The 21,036-nt window shown below is 35.4% G+C and overlaps 1 long non-coding RNA gene across 1 annotated transcript; it reads left to right on the top strand.

The window, feature by feature from the left end:
• Positions 1-14,192: 14,192 nt before the first annotated feature.
• On the top strand, positions 14,193-19,445 carry LOC122142175. The gene is made up of 4 exons (XR_006158407.1): positions 14,193-14,214; positions 16,683-16,842; positions 19,146-19,211; positions 19,290-19,445. It is a non-coding gene; the product is annotated as an uncharacterized LOC122142175 (long non-coding RNA).
• The last annotated feature ends 1,591 nt before the right edge of the window (positions 19,446-21,036 follow it).

The following is a 21,036-nucleotide window of genomic DNA, read 5'->3' as shown; positions in this document are numbered from 1 at the left end:
ATTAAAATTAGAATTGATTATTATAAATCAGAAGATATGAGTATAAAAATGCAAGATTGTTAGAAAAAGTCAAAATTTTTGGATGCTAAATCAGATTTATGAGATATAAATCAGAATTAGTGAGATAAAAAATGCAGAATTATATATATGGCATTAGTAATTGAGATAGAAATGCAGCATATCATGAGATAAAATGAGAATTGATATCTAAATCAGAATGCATAGAATAAAAATGGCTCGAAATTGGACATATAGGATCAGAATTATGAGATAAAAATATAGAATTGAGATATAACATCAGAATTAATGAGATTAAAATTAGAATATGAATTTAATAAAGGAGAATTAAGCATATAAATGGTCATGAATTGACCATATAAATCAAATATTATAGATTAAAATGTGCAGAATGGGAGAATTAAATTAGAATTGAGATATAAATCTAGAATTACGAGATAAAAATGCAGAATAGAGATATTAATCAGAATTGTGAGTATAAAAATGTCAGAAATTGAGATATAATCAGAATTGTGGAGATCATTGTGCAGAATTGAGGATATAAGATCATTTCTGAATTGGGTGAAAATGACAGGAATTGAGAAGTACAATTAGCATTGAGTTATATTAATCAGAATTATGGATAGAAATGGCAGAATTGAGATATAAATCAGAATTGTGAGACATTAAAATGCTGAAAGTTGAGTATATAAAACGAGAATTGTGAGATGAAAAATGTCAGAATTGAGATATGAAATCAGATTATGGAGATAAAATATGCAGAATTGAGAGATATAAATAGAAATTGTGAGAATAAAAATTAGTAATTGACACGATAAATCATAGAAAATTGTGAGATTAAATTTGCAGAGTTGAAGATATAAATCAGAATTGTGAGATTAAATTGGCAAGTTGAGATATTAAATCAGAATTGTTGAGATTTAAATTGCAGCAATTGAGGATATAAATCAGAATTGTATGAGATAATTGCAGAATTGAGATATAACTCAGAATTAATGAGATTAAAATGGCAAATTGAGAGAGTAATATTTAGAATTGAGATGTATATTCATCAGTAATTATGAGATAAAGAATGGGCAGAATTGAGATATAAATGCAGAATTGTGAATAGAAATGCTGAATTGAGATATAACTTTCCGAGATTGTGATGATTAATTGCAAGATTTGAGTCTATAAATTCATAATTGATGAGATAAAAATGGCTAGGAATTGAGATATAAAGCAGAATTATGAGTTATAAAAATGCAGAATTGAGATATGAACTCAGAATTATTGAGATAGCAAATGCAGAATTTAGATATAAATCAGCAATTGTGAGATAAAAACTGCAGAATTTAGACTTATAAATCAGAGATTGGAGTATAATGAAATGGCCAGAATTAGATATAAATGCAGATTGTTAATTAAAATGACAAGGAATTGAGAATAAATTAGAATTGAGATATAAATGCAAAATTGGAGATAAAAATGCAGAATTGAGATATGAATCAGAATTGTGAGATTAAATTGCAGAATTGAGATATAAATCAGAAATGTGAGATTAAAATGCAGAATTGAGATATAAATCAGAATTGTGAGATAAAAATGCAGAATTGAGATATGAATCAGAATTGTGAGATAGAAATGCAGAATTGAGATATGAATCAGAATTGTGAGATAAAAATGGGGAATTGTGAGATAAATACGCAGAAGTTTTACTGATTTAACTCCTATGAGATCATATGAGGTCTTTTTTCTTGATGAATCGTCTCGCTTCACTAACGCAGGTTGTCATAAGCCTGCTGATGAACTGTTGAATTAAAGCCTCGTTTCTGATGTTCCTCAGAATCACGCACCTTCAGATCTCTACCAGATGACCAAGAACCCAGAAGATTCACCCAGTGAACCAATGTCTGGGGATTGACTTCGCTAAAGGTGAGTGAATGTTGGGGTCAAAGCTGCTCTATTCCAAAACTTTCCACAAACGCTGCAAACTGCTGTTTGTTTGCTTTTTTTAAAAACATACATGCACAAATCTCCCTTTCAATAGTGAGTGTTTCTGCTATCACATTAACACATTAATTGCAGGAAAATATATATATATATATAATTTTAATGACCAAAATGTAATATCTAGTCAGATCAATTAATTAGTAAATCTAAATAAATTGTCAATGTTCAAGTCAAATTATTTATGTTGCGCTTCTTACAGCTTTACAAAATCATATGTTAACGTTACATAAAATCTTAACATCTTCCTTGCATTATAGTTGCATCAAAATTTAAACAGATTCAGCTGGCAATAATATAGTTACAGTTTGTGACAATATAATCAAACAAGCATTGAGTTTTGCTATATAATGTATATTTCTGTACAGTAAGTGAGTGTACTGTTTTTTATGCATAAATAGGATGTACTTAAATATCCATCTTTATATAAAGAGCTGTGTGATAATATAGTTTACATTTTGTGACAGTATAAACAATACAGCAGTTTGATATATATAATATTTACCACTGTGCATGAGTGTACTTTATGTGTATATAAAGTACAAAGAATAAAGAGTTAGTCAATAATAGAGTTACATTTTGCATCTAAATAACAAAAATCACACAGATGTGTGTGATTTATGTGTATTTTTATTAAGAGGGATGTGGAGTTATTGAGTTTTCTGTGCTGATATAAACAGTCATTCAGCGGAGATGATGAAGCAGCATGTGAGCGAGTGTTTGTGCACTAAAAGGTTTCGGTCAGTCTCTGTTTTCAGACAGTTAAACAAAGTCGAACTCGGTTGGCCGCATGATTTGCAGAATTAGAATGTCAAAGGTTTGTGTGGGACGTCAGCCCGAGTGAATAGTAATGTGATTTTATCAGACAGCGATGGCCATTGTGTCCTATGATATTCGGCGATTTTTGATCGGCATCATGTATTCATGATATATTGAGTCAGTCGTCCATGTTAATGTCCATGAGAAGCGTGTCGTTTTAGTGATTCTCACAATAGAAGCCGCGCGTCCGTTCTCCGGCCGCTATGCCCCCAGGGCTCTAGCTGTAAAGACCGTGGTTATCTTCTATTCTGGCTTCCGCTTTTCTTTCTGCTCTGCACTCTTTCTCAGGGCACTCTCTCACATTGCTAAAAAAGAATTTTTAAAAAACGACCAGACCGCATTTTCCTTCTTGATCATTTAACCTGCCCCGTGTCCTAGTTGGCCCGTCTTCTGCATGCTCGGGCTCAAAAGGTAGAACGTGGCGCGAAAGACGGGAAAGAGTTGGAAAAATGTAGAAGCGGCTAATTTTTGCCTAGCAACTGTTGTCTTCTGTCCTATTGTTGCTTTTCTAAGACTGAGAGAAAGAGTGGCGGTGAATGCATGCAGTGCATGCGGAGAGAGAGAGAGAGAGAGAGAAGGGGCAGAGAGACTCTGTCCTTCTATGCAGTTCATTTATTGAACTTTTTTAATCTAATTATTAACTATTTGAAGGGCTCGTTTTTGGCTGCTCTGTGGCCGAGAGGACTCTGGATATGGATAATTGGGAATGATGAAAACTTGGCGTCCGAGTATTTTTGTAGGGGAAAAGTGTGTTTTTTTTTTCTTTTTTATGTGAAAAAAGTTTTAAGTGTGTTTTTTGTTTTAAAAAGTGCAGGAAATGTCATGAAAGTTGACATCTGTGCTGTATTTGCAGTCAGACATGACTCAGGGTTATTATAGTTAACTAAACCTGAAATAAAAATGTAATAAAAACTATACCTACATACATTAATAAAAAAAACGAACACGGAAGAACACAGAAGTTACTTAAAACTTTAATTACACTATTAATAATAAAACTATAGAAGCATCTCAGTGATACTTTAAATAACATGGAATGAAGTACCATATTTTTTATAGAGAGAAATTATTATTGAATAGCATACGTGAATATGGACTTCTTAGAAGACTTTAAAATATAGAAATAGACTCAATCCTTATGATACGTATAATGCTGTTTTTATTTTATTTTTTGGAGCTTGGCAGACACTATGATCACTATGAACTGTTGCAGATTCAAATTTCAGAATTAAAATTTAAAATTAAATTCAAATGTCAAATTTAAAATTAATATAATAACTGCATGAAAGATTTTTTATTTTTATTTCAGTTGTGATCCATGGGAAAGGTTGAAAATGAGTGTTAGTAAATAATGATAAATCTTGCATTTTTGACTGTCAAGCTAAAAAAATCATAAAATGTCATAGTAAGAAACCATATGAGTCGTGAAAATTGAGACGGGGTCAGAACCAGTGACGTTTGAGGTAATGTCGCTGCATGCCCCGTATCCTAGCAGTTAATTTACACCAAAACCTGACAGGACAGTTGTGGGAATCCTCATATCTGTGGAACGGGATAAAAAAGTTTGTCAAGACCAATTTAGGTTTGCTTGAGAAAGCCTAGCTTGAGAGTTTACAAAAGCGGTTGTAAAAGCGCTGAAGCATCATGATTAGCATGTTGCTAGATGAGTAGACAAGTAACTAGCCTGTGGTTAGCGATGATTATGCCAAGTCATGTTTTGCTAGGTCATGTTTGCTAGTATGATTAGCAAGTTAAACTAGGGGCATGCCACTAGCATTTTTCTAGCATGATTCGCATGTTACTAGCATGATTTAGCATGTTACTAGCATGAGTAACAAGTAAACTAACATGTAAGTTAGCATGTCACTGAGCATGTTTCTAAGCATGATCTAGCATTTTTCTCTAGCATTTTGTTAGCATGATATCAAGTGAATAGCAATGTTGTTAGCATGATAAAAGCAAATGACTAGCCTGTTTCTAGCATGATTAGCATGTTACTAGCAGGGGTGATTAGAATGTTACTAGCACGTTGCTAACATGTTGCGTAGCATGATTATCAAGTAACTAGGCATGTTATTGTGATTTAATGTGATTGTAATTTAATTAGTCAATTATAATTTGAATAACAACTTAAATTTGAGTCATGTTCCGAACACAAACGGTCTATATGACTGCTGAGTCTATGTACTAATATTAGGATACTTTTATGCTGTTTGAAGAGGTGGTTTTTTTCTGTGAACTGTTGTTGATTCAAAATTCAAATGTCAAATTTTTAATTCAAAAAACTACATGAAGATTTTTTTTCAGTTGTCCCACCATGGAAACATGAACAACATTAGAGGTTTGAAATTGAACTTTGTGTTTTTAAATGATGGTTAGTGTGATTGTATTTTGTTTCTGTGATTGTAGTTTTTTGTCGTTTACAGCTGTGAGCAGGAGCGCAGGCTTTCCTCCGTCAGTGTGTGAAATGCTAATCAGGACCGTGTAGGCATCTTTTCTTCGCCTTCAAAAGTCGGTCTCCGCCCTCTTTTCCTTGGGTTCCTCCTCCTCCCCCAATCCAATTCGTATCCTCCCTCTTTTCCCTGGCCTCTGAGCCGCTGCATTTCACGCTATGAATAAGTTCGACTATTTCAGCGTGATTTATGTGTGTGGGGTCGAGTGTGTTTTGCGCTGACGGGACGGGACGGCTAGAATACAACCAGACCGATCTGATCACAGCCACAAAAACATTGTTAACGACACCTAAACTATGAAATATATGCCACTTATTTATTTAAAGAAAGATAAATACATTTTCAATTATTCAGACTGATAAAACAACAGATGTATTGTTGAAAATTAAGGATTAAAACATACTATCTCTATCTATCTATTGATCCGATCTATCTATCTGTCTTTCTATCTATCTGTCTGGCTATTAGTCTATTCATCCATCCATCTATCCGTCTCTCCATCTATCTGTCCATCCATCCATCTTTCTATCCATTCATCCATCATCCATCCATCTCTGTCCATCCATTCATCCATCTGTCTATCCATCCATCCATCCATCCATTCATCTAACCATCTATACATCCATCCATCCATCGGTCTCATCAGTCCATGCTGTCATCTATCTATCGTATCTATCTATCTATCTATCTATCTATCTAATCTATCTATCTATCTATCTATCTATCTATCTATCTATCTATCTATCTACTATCTATCTATCTATCTATCTATTCTATATCTATCTATCATCATATCGTTCTAGTCTATCGTATCTATCTATCTATCGTTCTATCTATCTATCTATCTATGCTATCTATCTATCTATCGGTTCTATCTACTATCTATATCCTATCTATCTATCTATCTGTCGCCGTCCGTCCGTCCGTCCGTCCGTACCGTCTGTCTGTCTGTCTATCTATCTATCTATCTAGCTATCTATCTATCGATCTATCTATCTATCTATCTATCTATCTATCTATATATACTAGTCTATCTATCTATCTAATTCATCCATCCTCTATCATCATCTATGTCTATCTATCTATCTATCTTATCTATCTATCTGTCCATCTGTCGATCTATCTATATATCTATTCTTATCATCCATCCATCCACCCCCATTCCATCCATCCGTCTATCCCCCATCTATCTATCTATCTATCTAGCTATCTAGCTAATCTATCTATCTATCTATCTATCTATCTACTATTTCTGATCTATCTATCTATCTATCTATCTATCTATCTATCTATCCATCTCCTCTGTCCAGCTATCTATGTAGCTATCCTGTCTGTCTGTCCATCCGTCCATCCGTCTGTCCGTCCATCTGTCCCCGTTCCGTTCCATCCGCATCCATCCATCCGTCCGTCCATCTATCTATGTATCTATCTGTCTGTCTGTTCCATCCCGTCCCGTCACCGTCCTATTCCGTCCATCTCCGTCGTCCCTCATCCATCCATCATCATCCATCCATCCATCCATCCAAAAAATCCCCAGTCCATAATCCCATCTGATCTGTCCATGTTGTCCATAAACTGTCTGTCTGTCTGTCTATCTATCTATCATTATATCCTATCTATCTATCCTGATCTGTCTGTCTGTCGTATCTATCTATCTATTACTATCTATCTGTCTGTCTGTCTGTCTGTCTGTCTGTCTGTCGTGTCTGTCTGTCTGTCTATCTATCTATCTATCTTATCTATCTATCTATGTATCTATCTATCTATCTGTCTGTCTGTCTATCTATCTATCTGTCTATCTGTCTACATCTGTCCATCTGTCGCATCTATCTGTCCATACTATCCATCTGTCCATCGTCTGTCTGTCTGTCTGTCTGTCTGTCTGTTGTCTGTCTGTCTGTCTGTCTGTCTTCTGATCTATCTATCTATCTATCTATCTTCTATCTAGCCTTTGTCGGTCTGTCTGTCTGTCTATCTATCTATCTATCTGTCGGTATGTCTGTGCTGTCTGCTGTCTGTCCTGTCTGTCTGTCTGTCTGTCTGTCTGGTCTATCTATCTATCTATCTATCTATCTATCTATCTATCTATCTATCTATATTATCTATCGATCTATCTATCTATCTATCTATCCTCTTTGCCACTGATGTATGTTGGTTCTCCTCAGGTGTTCCAGTCAGAGTCACTCATGTTAAGGACAAGAGAACGTCCAAGGACACTCCGCTGGCGCGCTTCTGCTATCTGAATGAGATCGGGGAGCGATCCTGTTTACTGTCATGACTTGTCAGCAGTGAGCACTGATCAGTAGCCTGTGTTTCAGATAACTTCAGATTGATATCCATTCATACTCAGAGCTCGTGTAAAACATAGCACATGTCATTTTGGTAACAGTAACTGTATAGGTCACTGGAGAATATTGTTCATTTGTAATGTATTTATTGGTCCATAAACTGCACTCTCTGTTTTTAACAGTGGAAAGCATTGGTGTGGGGAGAATCGAGATCGTGGAGAAACCCGCATTAAAATTGGCATGAAGTCACAGAGGTACAAATCTCAGTTTTTAGTTACAGTCATGCATGTTGTCAGATTTTTTTTTATCGCAAAGCATACTTAAGTTGCGCTTCGAGGGGTAAACCCTTGATCAGTTTCATGCCATTCACTTGGGAATGCAAACCCATGACCTTGGCATTTCTAGTTCCCATATATTTCCGTGTATGAAACATATTGTCATATGAACTAAAAACATATATAAACCCTGTTAGAAATTGGAACAATTTCATATATTAGCATACAAATATGTATGTTAATGTATGTGTAGTAAAATGTTGGACATATATTTCAATGTACAGTGTTATATACTATCCTAAAACCTGTCAATAGATGTATGTAAATGCATTACAAAAACATGTATAAATACACAGAATGGTTAGTATATGGTTGTTTTGATATTGTCTTTGCAAGTGCATAAAACAGAAATTATTCATAAAATTGTAGTTCCTATGGTATAATAGTGTATAGGAATATTAATTTTATTATTATTATTATGATTAAACAAAATAAATAATAACATATATATTAAATAACACACTTTTTTAATATATAATTATTTGTATACATTTTTTGGTAATAAATAATATAAAAATATAAATGCAGAAATTATGATAATTATACTCCTATGCAAGTACAATGAAGGAATATTAAGTATTATTATTATTGTTGTAAAACAATTAATAATAAAATAGGTATTTAAATTATACACTTATGGTTTAAATATATAATAATTTTTTATTTACCTTTGTTGTAATAAATAATAAAATAATAACAATACAGAAATTTTGATACAAATTATATTTATGTTCCATAACAATGTAAGTAATATTAGCTATTATAAAAGAAACTAAATAATAAACTATATATTAAAGTATATCTAACTTATGTTTTTATATAAATTTTTATAATGAATCATATATTAAATAATAATAATAATAATATGTAAATCAAATAATTTTACCTATTTTATCATAACCAAAGAGTATAATTTTATTCAGAACTAACAGCTTTGACACAGTATTGCGAGGCAGAACTGGTGCAGAAATGACTTCATGTTTGATGTTTGTTTCAGGATTTGTTGGCAAAAGCTTTTCCTCCCTTTTCATCAAACACCTTCTGAAGAGCACTGTCAGAGTCCCAGTTTCAGATGATAAGTCTCTGTTTTTTGAATTGCGGGGGCCCGGTGCAGGGACCCTGACAGTTGCTGATTGGCAATTGACTTCCTCCACTGTCTCAGCGGAGTGGCAGGTAGGAAATTGGAAAATACGCGACGTCTTGTTTTGCTTTGGGCCTGGCACAACGGTTGTCACCGAAGATTGCAGACCTATTCTTCTGAAAGTCGCGTGTTTAGGGATGTTTGAATAAAAGCCCCTGACAGCCTGTGTTTACAGTGCAGAATGAAGTGAACTAGCGCTTGTGGGCGTGGTCACGCTCACTCAGACAGAACAATAGAAATTGGACAAATTCAATGCAGGACCTGCTGAACTCATCGGCATCAGGGTTCACAAGGCCAGTGGGGAGTTATTTGATCGTCTCAATGCATTTTCTGATTCGCCTAAAAGTTATCATAGACTCTGGACCGCAGTATCAAAGAAATTAAATATAAGTGACAGTAAACAGATATTTATAATATTACAAAAGATTTCTATTCTAAATAAACTCTGGTCTTTTGAACTTTCTATTCATCTCGTGAATCCTGAAAAATAAATGCATCAAGGTTTTCTGCAAAAATATTATTGTGGCAGCACAACTGTGTTCAACATTGATAATAATCAGGAAATGTTTCTTGAGGCATGCAGATCCTCATATTAGAAGAATGATTTCTGAAGATCCATGTGACACTGAAGACTGGAGTAATGATGGGGAAAAATCACAGCTGCACATCACTAGTAAATACATTACACTTTAACAAGAGGTTCACATAGAAACAGCTGTTTTAAATCACAATAATATTTCATAGATTTTGTGATCAAATAAATGCAGCTTTGGTGAGACCTCAGAAAGCATTGTTTTAAAGTTAAAAACTATAATAGTATATAAATTAATTTTAAACATGTTACCCCCTTAACATATGCTAAAAATCACGATTTTATCTATTAAAAATGTAAAAAAGAATAAAAACTTGCCATGGTGTGATGATGGGGTTGTTTTTATTAGAAAATTTCTATAAAGATACACTTGTGTAATTATAGAAAACCATAATAAAAGGGTTGGCATTTGATAAAATCTGGATATTTAGCTGTTTATGTGTTCTTTTGTCTTGATAAAAATTAGCTAATATTTTACAAATGAAGTCGATTTTAATTTTTGTGAAAACAAAACAAACAAACAAGAAAGCACCATGTAGTGAAAACAATTAAAATCACGATTTAATGCTGCATATATTAATGTGGGACCATTGTTTAGGGTTTTAGGGTCGTTGTATATAACTAATGTAAAGTTTTTATTCATAATGTTTTTGAGTTTTTAGCTTTAATTATTTATTTGTATTTGTCATTTTTTTTTATATTAATATTAAGGTTTTAATCTATAGGATTTTATTTTCTAGTCATTTGTTAGTGCTTCACTTTTTTGAAATCTCTTTTTCAGTTAGTGTGCCAATGGCCAACTTTTCAAATTTTTTTTGGGTTTAGTTTCTAATAATTTCAGCTTTATTTTTCAATGAACACAAATGTGTGTAATAGTTTTTTTTTTTTGTAAATACATTGTGTTGTGTTGCGTCCCAGGGATTTTGGGTTATTTAGCTCTTTATATCAGGTATGTGTGTGTGTGTGTGTGTGTGTGTGTGTGTGTGTGTGTGTGGAGTGTGTCTGGAGTGTGTGTTGTGTGTTTGTTGTGTGTGGAGTGTTGTGGGTGTGGAGTGTCTGGAGATTGTTGTGTGTGTGGTGTGTGGGTGGTGGAGTGTGTGTGTGTGTGTGTGTGTGTGTCTGTGTGTGTGTGTGTGTGTGTGGGGGGTTGTGTGTGGAGTGTTGTGTGGTGTGTGGTGGTGTGTGTGTGGTGTGTGTGTGTGGTGGGTGTTGGGTGTGTGTGGAGTGTGTGGTGTGTGGAGTGTGGGTGTGTGTGTGGTGTGTGTTGTGTGTATTGTGGGGGTGTGTGTGTGTGTGTGTTGGAGTGTCCCTGAGTGTGTGTGTGGTGTGTGTGTGTGTGTGTGTGTGGGGGTGGTGGTGAGTGTGTGTGTGTGTGTTGTGTGTGTGTGTGGTGTTGAGTGTCTGGAGGTGTGTGCTGGTGTGGTGTGTGTGTGTGTGGTGTGTGTGTGTGTGTGTGTGGGTGTGGAGTGTCCTGGAGTGTGTGTTGGTGTTGTGTGTGTTTGAGTGTGTGAGGTGTGTGGTGTGTGTGTGTGTGGTGTGTGTGTTTGTGGGTGTGTGTGTGTGTGGTGCGTGCGGCGTGTGTGTGCATGTGGAGTGTGTGTGTGTGTGTGTGTGTTGGAGTGTGTGTGTGTGTGGTGTGTGGTGTGTGTGTGGGTGTGGTGTTTGTTGTGTGGCGTGCGTGCGTGTGTGTGCATGTGGAGTTGTGGTGTGTGTGTGTGTGTGTGTGTTTTGTGTGGAGTGTCTGGAGTGTGTGTGTGTGTGGGGTACGTGGTTGTGTCTGGAGGTGTGTGTTTGTGTGGAGTGTCTGTCAGAGTGTGGTGTGTGTGCTGTGTGTTGTGGTGTCGTGTGTGTGTGTGCGTCGGTGTGTGCATCGTGGAGTGTGGTGTGTGTGTGTGTGGGTGTGTGTGGAGTGTGTGTGGTGTGTGTGTGTGTGGGTGTGTGTGTGTGTGTGTGTGTGTGTGGGAGTGTCTGGAGTGTGTGTGTGTTGGTGTTTCAGAGACAGTCCTTTGAAAGTGTTTAAAGCAGCATTAAACGCCACCGGAGTCAGGAAGATAAGCCACGAGCCATTTGACCTCACAACCGTCCCACATCTCCGCTGAGTAAAGATGCATGTAAATCAGTCCACTCATCTCTCAGGATCTTAATACCTGAAGTGACTTTTATCAGATTTTCCTGAAGGAAGCGCCGTGGTGCTTTAGTCCTCTCAATCTCCTGCACTAAATCCTGCAGAGTTTTAATGTATCAGATTGCCACTTTCAGGACTTAAGAGATGTGGGTAATTGCTAAGTCTTGTTTTGGGCAGCAGAGGTTTGGTCTGAGCTTCATGCCTCCCAGGGACGGAGATTGTTTTTACTCCAAAGACTCTTAGAAGTCAAAAAGCTTTTGTTTAATGAAGTTTTTATTGAAGAATTCTTTGAGCTCAAATGAGCTGTTTTTTTTTCCTTTTCCATTGTTTCTGTGTGACAAACTTTAAATGCAGTGTGTGGTGTTTTCATATAAGATATATATATATATATATATATATATATATCTCCCAGTAGTCAACATTTGAAGTGGATCAAAACCTTGCATTAACGTTGTCCAAAAACCGAAAACAAAAATTCGTTCTTGTCTTAGGACAACTTGATGAACTTTTTTGATCCCTTCAATGTGTTGACTACTATATATACAGTAACAGGTCAAAAGTTTGGAAACATCTACTATATTTTTAAATGGTTTTTGAAAGAAGTCTCTTCTGCTCATCAAAAGCCTGCATTTATTTGATCAAAAATACAGAAAAAAATGTTAAAATATTGTGAAATATTATTACAACTTAAAATAATAGTTTCTATTTGAATATTACTTTAAAACAAATAATTTAGTTCCTGTGATGCAAAGCTGGAATTTCAGCATCTCTTTACTTCCAGCCTTTCAGTGGTCACATGTAACATCCAGTCTATCACATGATTTCATTTAGAAATCATTCTAATATTCTGATTATTATGAGTGGTTGGAAACAGTTCTGCTGTCTAAATATTTTGAATCAATAAAAGTTTAAAAAGAACTGCATTTATTTCAAAATGAAAAAAAAAAAATTCTAGTAATATATATTCTAATAATATATTTTCTCTTACTATCCTTTTTATCAGTTTAACACATCCTTGCTGAATAAAAGTATTGATTTTATTAAAAAAAAAATGAAAGAAAAAAAAGTGACTGACCCCAAATTACTGACCAGTAGGTGTTATATTGTTATTACAAAATAATTTATATTTTAAAAACATAGCTTCTTTTTTTTTTTTTTTTTTTTTTTTTTACTTTTTTATTCATCAAAGGATCCTAAAAAAGTATCACATGTTCTGAAAAAATATTAAGCAGCAGAACTGTTTCCAACTTTTGATAATGGATCATCATATTAAATGACATGATTTCTAAAGGATCATGTGATTAATGATCCTAGAAAATCAGCTTTGCAATCACAGAAATAAATGATCATTTAAAGTATAATAAATTTAAAAACAATTATTTTAAATTGTAATAATATATCACAATATTACATTTTTTTCTGTATTTTGATCAAATGAAATGCAGGCTTTGATGAGCAGAAGAGGATTCTTTTTTTTCCCCCCCCCCCCCAAAAACATTAAAAATAGTAATGTTTCCAAACTTTGTTGACCTGTACTGTATATCAAAAATCTGGATCAGAACGATTTTTAATGTTTACAGGAGCTTTTTCAGGAGTTTGAGCAGTAATTTTGATCAAACAGTTTAATGTCTGTTGTCTGCCGTTACTTCCCCACCAATGTCAAAATCAAACCTACACCCTTGTGTTTAGTCGTATGTTAAGTCACAGTATATCAAACACATTGCTTGATTTAAGATGGGAATAATAATTTAAGAATCACATATTTGGTTTAAAATCGGAATGGTGTGGATGCAGGTCAATTTTCTGGCCTATAGGAATGGACAGTCAATCTTCAGCGCGTGTGTTTGTGTAAAGACTTAAATTCCGTCTGTCAGCTCTGAACTCTGAAGAATAAGCGGCCGCCTGACCTTCAGGTTGTCCGAGAGCCGAGCGAAGCGTTTTTTTTTCATTTCTGTGTCAGACGCAGATGCTGTAAATTGCAGGTATAGTGAAGCTGACCAGCGGATCCTGACAGACACGATTAATGCCTTTTCCTCTTCTATTATCATTTCATGTGGCAAGCTGTCAGGGGGGGGGGGGGGGGGGGGGTGTTTGCCCGTCAACACCTGTCGTCATGGACAACACCATCATTCAGATTTATTGGGATTGTTCCCAAAAATCATGCACAGAAAATCTTTTAATGCTGTTCTTATTTTTACTACACATTGTCTGATGTTACTCTTCTTGTGTTAATCAGTTTTGTAACAGGTAGCACAAAAGCAAAGGCCCAAAAATAGAAGACGCAAAACAAATATTTTTTTTCAATTTCTTTACCCATCAGGTACTCTACGAAACCCCTGGCGGAACCATCCTGCTCCACGCTCATTGGACATCGAGACCTTCACTATGGACCGAGAGGTTCGAGAAGATCAAACAGAGTGCCGGCATCAAGTTTCTCCGAGCTCATCTATAATGGTACGGATCAGGGTCGAGCTGCGATTACAAAAACAACTCCAGATTTACAGGTCAGCTCGAACTGAGGCAACGAAAGAGGATGTCTGATGTCTGTCTGTATGTGGTTTGTGTGTCCTCAGGGTCTTCATCTATCTATCTCTCTCTCTCTGTCTGTCTATCTGTTTTCTATCTTCTGTCTGTTCCCCCCCTGTCTGTCTTTCTGTTTGTTCTGTCTGTAAGTCTCTGTGTTTGTGTGTTTCAGGTGTCTTCATCTGTCTATCGCTTGTCTCTCTCTGTCTCTCTGTCTGGTTCTCTATTTGTCTATCTGGTCTGTTTCTACTGTCTGTGTCTGTCTGTCTGTCTGTCTGTCTCTCTGTAAGTCTGTGTGTTTGTGTGTCTTAGGTGTCTTCATCTGTCTATCTCTCTGTCTCTCAGTCTGTCTGCCATCTGTCTTTATGGTCTATCTGTCTGTCTCTATGTCTTCTGGTTTTTCTCTCTCTCTGTCTGTCTGTCTGTCTATCTCTCTGTCTGTCTGTCTGTCTGTCTGTTTGTCTGTCTGTCTGTCTGTCGGTATGTTGGTGTTGTCTCAGGTGTCTTCATCTCTCTATCGCTCTGTCTGTCTGCCTTTCGTCTGTCTCTCTATGTTTCGTTTGTCTGTTGTCTCTCTGTCAATTCAGTTCAGTTCAATTCAATTCAGTTCAAATTGTGAATTCAAAGTGTTTATGTCTCTCTGTCTGTCTGTCTGTCCATCTCTATGTCTTCGTCTGTCTGTCTCTCTGTTTGCATCCACTTTAACGTCCAGCTATCATAGTCAAAAATAAACGTAAAAAAAAGGGATTCAAACCTGCATGTCATGTGACCAGGAACATGCAAATGTGTCATGTAATGATTGAAATATAAACTTTATAAAATTTTCAGGGGGACTTCAAGTTAGCTTCAAGTAAATATTGTGAATTCAAAGTGGTCTGTCTCTCTGTCTGTCTGTCTGTCTGTGTGTCTGTCTGTCTGTCTCTCGGTAAGTCTGTGCGTTTGTGTGTTCTCATGTGTCCTTCATCTGTTTATGTCTCTGTCTGTCTGTCCAGCTCTGTCTTCTGATTTTCTGTCTCTCTGTCCACCTTTCCATCTTGTTTGTATCTCTGTCCACCTGTCCATCTGGTTTGTCTCTCTGTCCATCTGTCTGTCCATCTCCATGTCTTCTGTTTGTCTGTCTTTCCGTCTGTCTCTCTGTCTTTCTCTATGTAATGTCTGGTCTGTCTCTTCATCTGTATGTCTCTCTGTCTGTCTGTCTGCCTCTCTGTCTGCCTTCCATCTCTATGTTGGTCTGTTGTTGTTTCTCTGTTTCTCTGTCCTGTCTGTCCATCTCAGTGTATGTCTGTCTGTCTGTCTGTCTTACTGTCTCTCTGTCCACCTGTCCATCTTGTTTGTCTCTCTGTCCATCAGTCTGTCCATCTCCATGTCTGTGTTTCTGTCTGTCTCTATGTATGTCTGTCTGTTTCTTCATCTGTATATCTCTCTGTCTGTCCTGTCTGTCTGTGTCTCTCGTTTCTGTCCTCTCCTGTCTGTCTGTCTGTTCTGCATGGTCTCAGGTGTGTTCATCTTTCTGTTGTGAGCAGCAGCAGGTCTCTGCTCCTCCTCTCACATAATAGGATTTTGGCCATTAGCGGCCTGATTACAAGGCCCTATAATTTAAAACCGTTATGTGAGTGCGGGGGCCCCGTCCCTCTTTTTGAGGAGGACAGCAGCGGGACGCTCGCCTCAGATTAAACTCCATTAGATGTCTGAATCACAGAGAGATGGGCTGCTGCTGCGGCTTCACACACCTGTGCGCCTGAATACATCAGACTGGATGGGACACGTGTTTCTGACGTCCACAAACAATCGAATAATCTTTACACACTGCGGGAGTGGAAACGAAACAGTGTCACACTGGGGTTGGCTTGTGTTCGAAGACACTGATTTAAAATGAGACAAAAAACGATAAGATAAAAACTACTATAAAAAATTGAGTTTTAATATATTTATTTAATGATGTTTTAACATTCATTATATCTATTAATATCATATATTTATTTTATATTTAGAAAGAATAATTTCTAGACCTGGAAAAGTCATGGAAATTTCTATAATGAATAAAATGTTTTTCTAGTGTATGTTAAGCTTTAAAATATATTATCAGGTAGAAATGGCTAAGAAATTGCTGTTTGTTAGTAAATAATGAGTCCATAATCATAATAATAAACAATCACATCCGACTAGAAAAAGTCATGCAACAATTCATTGGTCCATGAAGCGTTGTGAAACCTGATGAATATTTGCTTGTTGAACTTCTGAAACTACAGAATTGTATTATTTGGAAGCTTTGAACTTGAATATCGGCTTGGGCAATAGAGTTGAGAATCTCTGGTTTACAAGAGAAAATCTCTGATATTTGACGTAGATCAGTATTATTACTGAAGTGCTGTGGTTCTCTCTCTCTCTCTCTCTCTCAGGGTTCTGGTACAGTCCGGAGTGTGAATTCGTCCGTCACTGCATTGATAAATCTCAGGAGAACGTGGAGGGTCGCGTGCAGCTGTCTGTCTTTAAGGGTCAGGTGTACATCCTCGGCCGATGAGGTCGCCCCAAATCCCTGTACAACGAGGAGCTGGTCAGGTAAAAACACGCCACATTATTCATATAGACTCGTCCCGTTCTGCTCTAAACAGCTGCTTCACACACACGGTAAAGCTTCAACATCTGCTTCAGTCTGCTGAACACGTAAACATGCATTTGGGAACTCAGTACACACTAGGTTAATCGTATTTAAACATTTACATAATTTCATAATTTTGCAGCATTTGACCACTATTTAGCCAATATAAAAGCTCAAGGGTTTTAAATTTAAGAATTTAAGACTATAACTTGTAGTGAGAAATAAAATTATTGTTATAATTATTAAATATATATTTATATTTTATTTTAAAGTACAGTTGTCATTCACAACAGTAATATATTTGTCTTTATTTTTATAATTAGAGTTAAATAATTTAATAATAATAATAAAATAATAATAATAATAATGTTATTATTATTATTATTATTATTATAAAAAATAAAGATATTATATATAATCTAAATATAATATTATTATTATAATATATATTATAATATTAATAATAATTATAATTATTAATATTACAGTGATGGATATATATGTTATATATCTATTATTTTTTTTATTTATTTTATTTTTAATACTGTTAATTTATTAGTTTATTATTACTTATTATTATTACTTATTATTTTTTTGGTATTATATATAAGATAAACATTATGTATAAAATAAAATAATATAAAAATATGAAATAATACTTATTATTATTATTGTTAATAAATAATAAATAAAAATGACAAAATAAAAAATAATAAAACTTAAATTTTAAATAAAACAGTATATTATATAAAAATAAAATATTAAATTCAATACTATAAAATATTATAATATAAACATTAATTTTAATTATTTATTATTTTATTATGTTTAATTTAGTTAGTAATTAATTAGTGTGAATGTAATGTGGACTGAGGCTTATCACAACTAAAAAGTCCAGCTACAAACCCAAAATTAAACACTATTAAAAGATTAAAAAATTTTTTTTATTTGTATTTATTTAATTTAATTTTGTGTATGTGTGATGGTATTTGTTGGATTTAGTGTTATATTTTCTTAAATTTTAAGAAAATATTTTTATGTATATATTGATTATTTTGATTATTTTGATGAGGTTAAGGAGGTTAGGGATGTTTTCTGTGAGGTGTGAGTTAAACGCGATAAGTTTATGTTTAGTTTTGTGTGTTTATGTGATGTGGGGAGGAGCAGGAACAGTGAGATCATTGAGGTTTGACCCCTGTGTGTCCTGAGGGCAGACCAGCTCCTCTCAGACTGACCGAAGCGCAGCTCCATCTGTCTAATGGCCTCTCAGCGCTTGGAGGAAGCTGCGTGTTTCATGCCGGTTAAGCGTGGAGGCGTGCGGTTAAAAGGTCGTCCTGTGCTTTCGCTCGAGGCCACGGTGAAGCACAGAACGTCCCGTGAAAGAAACTCATTATGATCGTGAGAGATTGTGCCTGGGATCTTCTTCTGAACAGGGCTCCTGCGGTTTTCTGTCAAAATAAAAGTTTGATGGTTTAATGTTTGAAAATGAAGAAATTAAATATTATTATTGTAATGTAAAAATAAAGTTATTATTGTAATATTATTTTATTGTGAAATATTATAGTATTAATTCTTTTTTTATAATGTAGTAATATTAGTGCTGTCAATCAATTAAAAAATTAATTAATCACACATTTTTCTCTAATTAATCACACATTAATAGAATATATTTATGTAGTAATTAATTATATTAAATAAATAGTAATATTCTTAGCCTGTAATATAGCGATATTACTATATTAAATTTTTTTATATTTTATATTTTGTAATAGTAAAAATATATAAAGGTGTGTGTATGTGTGTGTGTGTGTGTTGGTGTGGTGTGTGTTTGTGTGGTTATATATAGAGTTATAGAGTTATCAATATACTATATATTATATATAAATAAAATAAAAATGCTAAATGATATATAACATTTTTAGATATATATTAACAAATTTTATATATTTTTAAATTTGATTAAATAGTTAAGTTTTTTTTGATTTTATTTTTTAATTATTTTTATCACTTTTTTATCACATTCAAACTGCAAAAAAAGTTTTAAAAAGTACAAAGAAAATGGCAATGGCAAGTTGGAAAGTTTTTTTCCCCTGTTTTTTCCTTTCACTTGGTATACAGCATGGTGGGCCAAATCAAAGGTCAACGGGTAAACTTTGGGCATCTCTGATATTAAGTGAATTATATTCATAATCATCCATCCTTCCATCTTGGGTCAGTTGTATCACTGATGCATTCTGTATTGATCTGGTCTTTCTCCTAACAGTATGGACGTGCAGGGCGACTACGACCCCTGCGACGCCTCTGGATTCATCAAGATCAATGCGGTCAGGTCAGTAAAACGAGTCTGAGTGAACATGAGCTTCTGAATCTGCTCAGACTGTTTCATAGTTGATCTGCTGTGTTTTAGGCTGCGGGAACACAACCGTCTGCAGGGAGCCGCGCAGAAGACGCTCTGATGATTTCAACTGATTTGTGTGATTCAATCAACTGTTACTGTACATGTTACTGTGACGTTACAGCCTGTTACTGATGAAATCTGATTAAAACACCCAAAACACGCCAATTCAGTTTGTCAGTCATGTGATTTATGGACATTTATGCATTTTCGTGTATGCATTTATATGCATGCATTTTACGTTTTTGCATTTACATTTATGCATTTATATGTATGCAGTTTACATTTATGCATTTATTTTACATTTATGCATTTTACACTATGCATTTACATTTACGCACTTATGCATTTAAATTTATGCATTTACATTTACACATGCATTTACATGCATGCATTTTACATTTACACAGTTTAGATTTATGCATTTTACAGTACATTTACGCATATTACACTTATGCATTTTAATTTATGCTTTTACATTTATGCATTTTACACTTGCGCATTTACATGAATGCATTTTACATTTATGCATTTAGCAGATGCTTTTATGCAAAGCGACTTACAAATGAGCAACAAATCAATTTGTCAAAAGACAGATGTGAATGAGCCGTCTGCTGGTGTTTCCTCGAGCTTTAAATCATCAGCTTCTCATCGCAGATCCCTCCTCTCAGCCCAAGCATGTTTTAAAGCAAAGAGAAAGAACAAAAATAACCATCATGAGGTTTTCAGCCATTATACTCTCCATCAACATAATACTTCTGCATTTCTTTCTCTTAAGGTGCCAAACTGGGGCTTTCCGCTCCCTTTCCATTTCCATCGTGCTAGCTGAATGTTGTTCTCTGGTGGGGACAGAACCTGGATCCCCCCCGCTGCTGGTAAATACGGCACGGCAGAGATGGCCGTTGGCTCTTTCAGCCGGACCAGAACCCCCTGCTTCAGCTGCTCAATTACACCGCAGGCGTCTCCATCCGCTCCTCCAGTTACACACCGGCCCCCTTTATTTACAAGCATGTGCATACGTGAAGACAAATTGCCTGGAGATCACTCAGGCCTGCTGCAATTTGGCTGTTTCTTCTGCTGAGATGAAGCCACTGTTGAATTAGTCGCTCGCTCAAGCTGTGTCACAATAACACGCTTATGCTTCCTGCTGCACCATATAGTGTCTGTATCTGTAGGTATGGAATACATGCAACTGCCAAAAAAGGTAAGTAAATAAATAAATGAGTGCCCCAAAATCATTGCCTTTTGGTGAATTTAATGGTTTTGAGGCCAAAATATGTCATTTAGCTATGGAAACCCATTTCTGCCACTGAATAATAATAAAAAAAAAAAATTCATTTCTTGGTGAACTATTCCTTTATTAAAAGTATTGCATATTCTTTTAATTTTTGGAAAAAGAGCCACCTGATGCATGACTGACATGCACTGAATGCTGTATCCCAGAATGCAATGTGCTTGGTATTTGTTTCAGCTCATTGTTGGAGTGACATCATGTGTTTGCCACAGACAGGATGTGGAGTCGGCAGCTTCCTGTGTCTCACGTTCTCAGAGCCGAGGTATGAAAGCATGGCGAGCCGTCCAGGTGAATTAATGATCTATGACCTTCCCTCAATTACGTCTCATTACGCCGCAGCCCCAAGGGATTCTGGGACACAATGGGAAGACATGAGAATTAAGAGTCGTCACTGAAAGACAATCCTAACGGGCTTTTCTGCTGTCCGTCACTCAACGTCACACAAAGAGCAGCTCTGTTCTGACA

This window comes from Cyprinus carpio, chromosome A5 (assembly GCF_018340385.1).
Source record: "Cyprinus carpio isolate SPL01 chromosome A5, ASM1834038v1, whole genome shotgun sequence".
Lineage (NCBI taxonomy): Eukaryota > Metazoa > Chordata > Actinopteri > Cypriniformes > Cyprinidae > Cyprinus > Cyprinus carpio.
Note: the sequence above shows the minus strand (reverse complement) of the source record. Positions and strands in the feature narration are given on the sequence as shown.